This window comes from Monodon monoceros, unplaced genomic scaffold (assembly GCF_005190385.1).
Source record: "Monodon monoceros isolate NGI ecotype Baffin Bay Population unplaced genomic scaffold, NGI_Narwhal_1 Super_Scaffold_6, whole genome shotgun sequence".
Classification (NCBI taxonomy): domain Eukaryota; kingdom Metazoa; phylum Chordata; class Mammalia; order Artiodactyla; family Monodontidae; genus Monodon; species Monodon monoceros.
In genome coordinates, this window is record NW_021703783.1 from 8,718,168 (window position 1) to 8,727,492 (window position 9,325).

The window sequence follows — 9,325 nt, forward strand, 5'->3', positions numbered from 1 at the left end:
GACTCACTTTAGCTTTAAGGGCACACACAGATTTCAAGTAAAGGAATAGGAAAAGATATTCCAAGCAAATAGAAACCAAAAGAAAGCAGGGGTAACTATACCTATATAAGACAAAATAGACTTTAAGCCAAAAAGTGTAGCTAGAGATAAAAAGGTCATTATATAATGATAAAGGGGTCAATTCATCAAGAGGATATAGCAATTGTGAATATTTATGAACCCAATATCGGAGGGCCTAATACATAAAGTGAATATTAACAGATCTGAAGGAAGAAATAGACAGCAATACAGTAATGGTAGAGGACTTCAATACCCCACTTTCAACAATGACTAGATTATCCTGAAAGAAGATCAGTAAGAAAACTTTGGACTTTGTAGTAGATCAGGTGAACTTAACAGACATATATATAACATTCCAACCAAAAGCAGCAAAATATACATTCTTCTCAAGAGCACATGGAACATTCTCCAGGATAGATCCTATATTAGGTCACAAAACAAGTCTTAATAAACTTAAGAAGACTGAAATCATATCCAGCATCTTTTTCCAACCACAATTACATGAAACTAGAAATCAATTACAAGAAGAAAACTGGAAAATTCACAAATACGTGGAGATTAAGCAACATGCTCCGGAACAACCAGTGAGTCAAAGAAGAAATCAAAAGGGAAATCAAAAAATGTCTTGTGTGGTTACAGATGGCCAACAGGCACATGAAAAGATGCTCAACATCGCTAATCATCAGAGAAATGCAAATCAAAACCACAATGAGGTACCACCTCACACCAGTCAGAATGGCCATTATTAGAAAGTCTACAAACAACACATGCTGGAGAGGGTGTGCAGAAAAGGGAACCCTCCTACACTGTTCGTGGGAATGTAAGTTGGTGCAGCCACTGTGGAAAACAGTACAAAGGTTCCTCAGAAAACTAAAAGTAGAATTACCATATGACCCAGCAATCCCACTCACTCCTGGGCATATACCCAGGCAAAACTATAATTCAAAAATTATATATGCACCCCTATGTTCATAGCAGCACTATTCACAATAGCCAAGACATGGAAATAACCTAAATGTCCACTGACAGATGAATTGATAAAGGAGATGAGGTACATATATACAGTGGAATACTACTCAGCCATAAAAAGAATGAAATAATACCATTTGCAGCAACATGGATGCAACTTGAGATTTAGTAAGTGAGGTAAGTCAGAAAGAGAAAGATAAATACCATATGATATCACTTATACGTGGAATCTAGAATATGACACAAATGAACCTATCTACGAAACAGAAACAGAATCACGGACATAGAGAACAGACTGGTGGTTGCCGAGGGGGAGGGGGTTGGGGGAGGGATGGAGTGGGAGGTTGGGGTTAGCAGATGTAAGCTTTTATATAGAATGGATAAACAACAAGGTCCTACTGTATAGCACACAGGGAGCTATATTCAGTATCCCATGATAAACCATAATGGAAAAGAATACAAAAAAAGAATGTATAAATATGTATAACTGAATCACTTTGCTGTAGAGAAGAAATTGACACAACATTGTAAATAAACTATACTTCAATAAAAAAATAAAAACTTGTGTGGAAACACAACATACCAAAATTTAAGAAATGCGGCAAAAGCAGTGCTTGGAAGGAATATTATGGTGATAAATGCCTATATTAAGAAATAAGAAAGACTTCAAATAAACAACCTAACTTTACACCTCAAGGTACTAGAAAAGGAACAAACTAAGCCCAAAGTTAGTAAAAGGAAGGAATAACAAAGTTCGAGCAGAAAGAAATGAAAGAGTCCAGAAGACAATAGAAAGGATCATAGGAACTAAGAGCTGGTTTTTTGAAAAGATAAAAACAAAACTGACAAAACTTTAACTAGACTAACTAAGGAAAAAAAATAGAGAAGACTCAAATAAATGAAAACAGAAATGAAAGAGGAGGCATTACAACTGAAAATGCAGAAATACTAAGAATCGTAAGAAACTACTATGAACAATTATACACCAACAGATTAGATAACCTAGAAGAAACAGATATATTCCTAGAGACATACAACCTGCCAAGGCTGGATCATGAAGAAACAGAAAACCTGAGTAGCATAATTACTAGTACAGAGATTGAATCAGTACTAGAAAACCTCCCAACAAACACAAGTCCAGGCAGGACTGGATGGCTTTACCGGTAAATTCTACCAAACATTTAAAGAAAAATTAATACCAACACTTCTCAAATTCTTCCCCAAAAATGAAGAGGAAGGAACATTTCCAAAATCATTTTACAAGGCTAGCACTACCCTGATATCAAAGCCAGATAAAGAACCTACAAGGAAAGAAAATTATAGGCCAATATTCCTGATGAACATAGATGTAAAGTACTCGAGAAAATACTAGAAAACTGAATTAAACAGTACATTAAAAGGATCATACCATGATCACATGAGATTTAGCCCTGGAATACAAGATGGTTCAACATACACAAGTCAATAAATGTGATATACCATAGTAACAAAATGAAGAGTAGAAATTGTATGATCATCTCAATAAATGCGTCTGAAGCATTCAACAAATTCAACATCCTTTTATGATAAAAACTCTCAACAAACTGGGTATTAAAAAACATGTATTATCTAAAGCCATATATGACAAGCCCACAGCTAACATACTCAACAGTAAAAAGCTAAACGATCAAGAGCAAGACAAGGATGCCCACTCTTGCCACTTTGATGCAACATAATACTCAAAGTCCTCGTCAGAGTGATTAGGTCAGAAAAAGAATTAACGTCATCTATTAGATAGATACATAGATAGACAGATAGGAATAGATATAGATATATAGAGAGAGAGAGAAAGGGAGAGAATAGAATATTTTCAGACTCAAAAATGAAAAAAAAGAGAAAATCTTGCCATTTGCGACAACATGGATGAAACTAAAGGGCATTGTATTAACTGAAATAAGCCAGACAAAGACAAATACTGCGTGGTATCACTTTTTATACTGCATGGTATCACTTTTTTTAAAAATAAATATTTTATTTATTTTTGGCTGCATTGGGCCTTCGTTGCTGCATGCGGGCTTTTCTCTAGTTGCGGTGCATGGGCTTCTCATTGCGGTGGCCTCTCTTGTTGGGAGCATGGGCTCTAGGCGTGCGGGCTTCAGTAGTTGTGGCACGCTGGCTCAGTAATTGTGGCTCGCAGGCTCTAGAGCGCAGTTGTGGCGCACTGGCTTAGTTGCTCCACAGCATGTGGGATCTTCCCGAACCAGGGCTCAAACCCGTGTCCCCTGCATTGGCAGGTGGATTCTTAACCACTGCACCAGCAAGGAAGCCCTGCATGGTATCACTTATATATGGAATCTAAAAAAACATTTTTTAAGTCAAACTCATAGAAACAGAGATTATAATGTTAGGGGTGGGAGAAGCAGGGAAAGGCTAGTAAAAGGGTACGAACTTTCAATTATAAGATGAATAAGTTCTGAGGCTCCAATGTATAACATGATAACTACAGATGATAATGCTGTGTTGTATAATCAGAATTTGCTGAGAGAGTAAGACTTGAGTGTTCTCACCCATAAGTAAATAAATAAATATTATAAATATAATATTATAAATAAATATTACAAATTATTTAAATAGTATAAATAAAAATTATTAACAAATATAAAATAAATAAGTGAGGTGATAAATGTGTTCATTAACTCAATGGTGGAAACCCTTTCATAATGCATACCTATATCAAATTATCATGTACACTTTAAGTATATTACAATTTTACTTGTCAATTTACCTCAATAAGGCTGAGGGGGGCACAATAAATTTGTAGAGAAGTGACAAGATAAAGGAAAAGAGCTTTAGGCTTTTGGGGTGACAAACTGTGGGAAGGTAAATATACGAGGGCAAGTGATGGAAGACCTGGATTGTTTTAGTAAGGTCTGTTGTATAGATTCCTCTAGTGGCAGCTCTAGGCTAAGCAGACTCTATATATAGAGTTGTCTCCAGTGGTAAAGAAGCAGAAGGCAGAGTTTTTCTTGTGTTGCTTCTTCTTTTTTTTTTTTTTTTTTTGCGGTACGCGGGCCTCTCACTGTTGTGGCCTCTCCCGCTGCGGAGCACAGGCTCCGGACGCGCAGGCCCAGCGGCCACGGCTCACGGGCCCAGCCGCTCCGCGGCATGTGGGATCCTCCGGACCGGGGCCCAAACCCGTGTCCCCTGCATCGGCAGGTGGACTCTCAACCACTACGCCACCAGGGAAGCTCCTATGCTTCTTCTTAATTGCCTTCAGCTCAAAATATCCCTATGCCCAAGTTGCATGTTTGGGAGTAGCATACTCTGAACCCCTTCACAGGTATACTTCCTACCAAATGGTGCTCCTTTTCTCAAGTGTTTCATTTAAACCAGCCTCATTCTTTTGTTGTGGGAGGTTTCCCCTTTCAGGTAGCTGATAATGAGTAGTAACAGCATGACCAGCTTGGAAATTCCCTTTTTCACTTTTACAAGATGACCCATCAGCAAACAAAATCAGGTCGGGATTAGTCAAAGGAGCGTCTCATAAATGGGGACGCAGCGCCACAAAATGGGACAGTAATGCCTCACAGTCGTGCGGCTCACCTGCGTCGGGCAGGGGTCGTGATGTGGCAGGATTGAGAATGTTGCAATCTGAGCAACATGGATGCAACTAGAGATTATCATACTAAGTGCAGAAAGAGAAAGACAAATACCATATGATATCACTTATGTGTGGAATCTAAAATACGACACAAATGAACTTATCTACAAAATAGGCTCACAGACATAAAGAACAGGCATGTGGTTGCCAAGGGGGAGAGGGGAGAGGGAGGGAAGGACTGGGAGTTTGGGGTTAGCAGATGCAAACTATTATATCTAGGATGGATAAAAAACAAGGGCCTACTGTAGAGCATCAGGAACTATATTCAATATTCTGTGATAAACCATAGTGGAAAAGAATGTATATATGTGTGTAAGTGAATCACTTTGCTGTACAGCAGAAATTAACACAACACTGTAAATCAACCACACTTCAATAAAATAAAATTTTAAATAAATAAAACATATATCACACACATAGAAACACTGCAATGTTTAAGATATAGATTAGGTGGTGAAAGCAGAAAGCTCTCTGCTTGCAGAGAAATGCTGAGTTAATTCAGAGTTAAGAAGACTTCAGACAGCGTGTGGAGCTTGTAGATGTTATTTCCTAGGGTTAGATCTGCTGAGGTTCTACTATCTTTGCCGCTGTGGCCATAGCCTTCCTGCAGCTGGGATAGGTATAAGCAACTGAAGCCATTTGCCTGCTGTAATAGGCAATAGGCCTGTGTTTATTGCTCTGTTCTTGTGTGAGCATTCCCAGGGCTTGTTTATCTTTTTCATGTACAAATAAGGTGAAAGTTTTTGAATCATTAGGTAGCCCTAGGGCAGGTGGCTCTTGTGGTGCTATTTTTAGTCTTATGCAGGTCTGTTCAAGTTTATCTTCCCAGGAAAAGGGCTGGGGAACTGAAATTTTAGTAAGTTCATAAATTAGAGATGCAAATAGAGAAAAATCAGGAACCCAAAGTCTGCATAACCAGCTAGGCTCAGAAATCCACGAAGCTCTTTCTTAGTTGTAGGCCTAGGAAATTCTTCAATTAACTTAATTCTTTCTGGAGATACCTGGATGTCTTCAGCGCTTAGGTTCTGACCTATGTCATGAACAGTGTCCAAAAATAATTGGAATTCTGTTTAGAGACTTTATGTCCTTTTTCAGCTAAGTGTTGCAGCAAATAAAGGGACTCTTTTACGGGTGCCTCTTTGGTAACTGAGCGCGGCAAGAGGTCACCCACATATCGTAAAAGGGTCAATTTCCCGGGGGAACTGGAGGGTGCTTAGACCTTGAGGGAGTACTTGGGAGAAATAAGAAGGGGCCACAGTGAACCTTTGGGGCATGACTGTCCAGGTATATTGTTGATTATTCCAAGTAAAGGTGAATAAATATTGACTGCAGGGTCTCCAAGGATGCTGACAAAGGCTGAACAGAAGTCTATAGCGCTGAACCATCTTAAATCTGGCAGAGCTTGTGTCAAAAGGGTTTGGAACAACTGGGAAACAGGGAATGACTGTCTTGTTACTAGCTCTTAAGTCTTTGATAAATCACCACGCCCTCCCATCAGGTTTCCGGACTGGCGAGACCAGTGCGTTACAGGGTACAGAGAAGGACTAATTCCTGGGCAATTAGGTCTTTTATTACTGATGTGAGGCCTTGTATGGCTTCAGGCTTTAATGGATATTGAGGCCATTTACGAAGAGGTTTAGTCACACCTATCTGAATTTTTATAGGCTCTGCATTTTTTATTTTCCCGGTGTCAGTATTAGAAGTAGCCTACTGATTTTCAGGCACCTCAGTTACATTAGGGGATCTTCGTTGGAATTCTTCTTCTATACCAAAGACAGATTGTAAAAAACGTCAGAGATCAGGTTCGGGTTGATCAGGAAATTCTAAGGTGAGCAAAGCATATTTAGCTCTTTTAATTTAGAAAGGAGATCTCTCTGCCTAATATATTCAGTGGGGCTGGGTCACATAGCAAAAAAGAATGCTTTTCAGTAAAAGGTCCCAGAGCCATTTGTACTGGTTGAGATAGAAATTCTTCCTGAACTTTATTAGATACCCCCTCTATGGAAACCTTTTTTTCATTCTAAGAGATTTCTGAGAGTGGGATTTAAAGTAGAAAGTATAGCCCTGGTATCTACCAGAATTTGGTAAGATTTCCCATTAATTTTCATTTTAATTTCCTCTTGGCTATTTAAGGGTAGCCGTTTACCTGAGGGTCCCTCAGAGCTGCATCAATCCTGGGAGTGGCCATATGGGGGCCCTCCCTTGGGGGCATTTGAGTGGATATTTAGGAATTTGCATAGCATCTTTTAGGACAATCTTTTTTCCAGTGCCCCAGTTGATTACAAAGGAAACATTAATCCTTGGGCCATGTTTTGATGGTGGACCGCTAGGAAGGTGCAGTGTGGGGAAACCAGGTATTATTTTAGGTCTCTGGCCTTGGAGCTATTGTAGCTGTAAGGCCATAGATTGAAGGACCTTTATGATGTTGGTCCAAAGTCCTTTCAAAGCGTTCAGCAGGAAAAGATGAGCTTTCACATTAACGAAGGACAGAGGGGAGAAGTGGGAGGCATGCATCAGTCTTAAGTTTTCTAATGAAGCTATTTTGGAATCTTGAAGCCTTTGGGGAGCTCTGCAGACCAATTAAAGCAAGTATCCTGTTCTGTTTAATTCAGAAAACAATAGCTTCAAGCACACTTCTTAAATGAAGGACCATGACTAATTGGAACATTCCCCAGACTGGCCATTGTAATCCTAGGTTGTTTTTAGTAAGATTTTGCCATTTTTGTAGATAGCTTCGGGGACCATAGTTTTTAAACATAAAATAAGCAGATGTGCCAGAAGGTGGCGTGCTTGACTCTCTAGAATTTAAGAATCCCCTACACTGAGCCTTTGGGTTTTTTAAACCTAAAGGGATGCACCGCTGGGTTGGGGATTGTGCGTGTTTTGCAGTGCACCTTGTTGCACGGAAGTTTTCTTGAGGTTGGCGGGTTACCTACTGTCGATCTAACCTGTTCCGTGGTCAACTTGTCTTTGATTTAGCTGCCGATCACTCTAACAGCCTTTATATGCTTAACCTGCAGCCACCAATTTTTGCAGCTTTTTGGCCTCTGAGATCCCTGCTAGCAATAGCCTTTATTTACACAAAATGAGACAAAGGTGCACTTTGACACACCAGCAGTGACCGAGAGATGCTACTGTGACCTGGCTAAGAGAAGGCCTGTGCATCCCAACAATTTCTGTGGAACCTTGGCCTGGGGAAAGGATTGGACCAACGGTGGGGACTCAACGAGTGCAGGCTGTGGCCTGGGGGTTCTAATATGAACAGAATTAAGGGCTGGGGTTTTGTTTCTGTTTTTGTTTTTTTGCGGTGCGCGGGCCTCTCACTGTTGTGGCCTCTCCCGCTGCGGAGCACAGGCTCCGGTCGCGCAGGCTCAGCGGCCATGGCTCACGGGGCCCAGCCGCTCCGCGGCATGTGGGATCCTCCCGGACCGGGGCACGAACCCGCGTCCCCTGCATCGGCAGGCGGACTCTCAACCACTGCGCCACCAGGGAAGCCCTAGGGCTGGGTTTTTTCTGTTTAAAACCTGGGAATTGTCTGAAAGGCTAAGGGCTTAGCTCAGTTAGCAGAACCATCTACCAGCATAAGCTGACCTGCCCTGTAAGCCAAATAGATCGGCAGCTCGATGCAAAGAAAGTTCAGAACCAAGAGCGAACTTATTACCCACAGCCCTTGGAAAGGGCACGAAAGACAGTGAATTCAAAAGGGGGCTCATGGGTACATCACCTGTGTTTTTCATTGTCCCCGAAGCCATCAGAAGTCTCCTTCAGTCCCTCTGCTGCCACCAAACCTGTTAAATAACAAAAACTCAACTGAGTAAATCTTAAAGATCTAATTGGCTTTATTGAATGAATCGGACAGCATCCCATCTAGCAAGTGAAGAGGAACTTTGTTGAGCTGCAGAAAAGGAAAGTGTTTTAAAGGCAGAGAGGGAGCAGAAAAAAAAGGAAATTATTAGCAAAGATGCATTGTTTTAGGCAAGGCCACCCTCCTGAAGGGAATGGAAGGGTCTGTCCACAGATTTCCCAGGACTGACCAGGAAATCCCAGGTTAGCTGGAATCACATTCCTGGGGAAGGTTGAAACTGTAATTAGCTTAGGCATGAAGTCTTGGTCTGCTGCCATGGGACCACAAGTGACTCCATCCGGGGCCTGTTGTTTCCTTTTTAACAAGGGGCAGAGGTCGTTTGGTCCACCTGACTGCAGGGGTGCATCCTGGTAGATGCATGATTGGGAACAGCGTGAAGAAAAAGGGCAGTGGACAGGGCAGACACCTGAAGGGTAGCAAGGTATTATTGTCATGGAAGGAAGGAAATACACCAAATTTTTAACAATATTTATCACTGGATGACTGGATCATGATGGTCTTTATTTTATGTATGCTATTTTATGTTGTGCAAATTTTCTAAAACACAATGTGTATTTTTATTTTTTTATTTATTTTTTGGCTGCACCACATGGTTTGTGGGATCTTAGGACTGAACCCATGCCCTTGACAGTGAAAACGCAGAGTCCCAACCACTGGACCGCCAGGGAGTTCCCACAATGTGTATTTTTAGGATCAGGAGAAAAGTGGGTTTTGTTTTGTCTTTTAATATATAACATGTATTGGGTCCTGTCTCTGTTATGTGCCAGCTTGTTGAGTGTGGGAGATGCAAA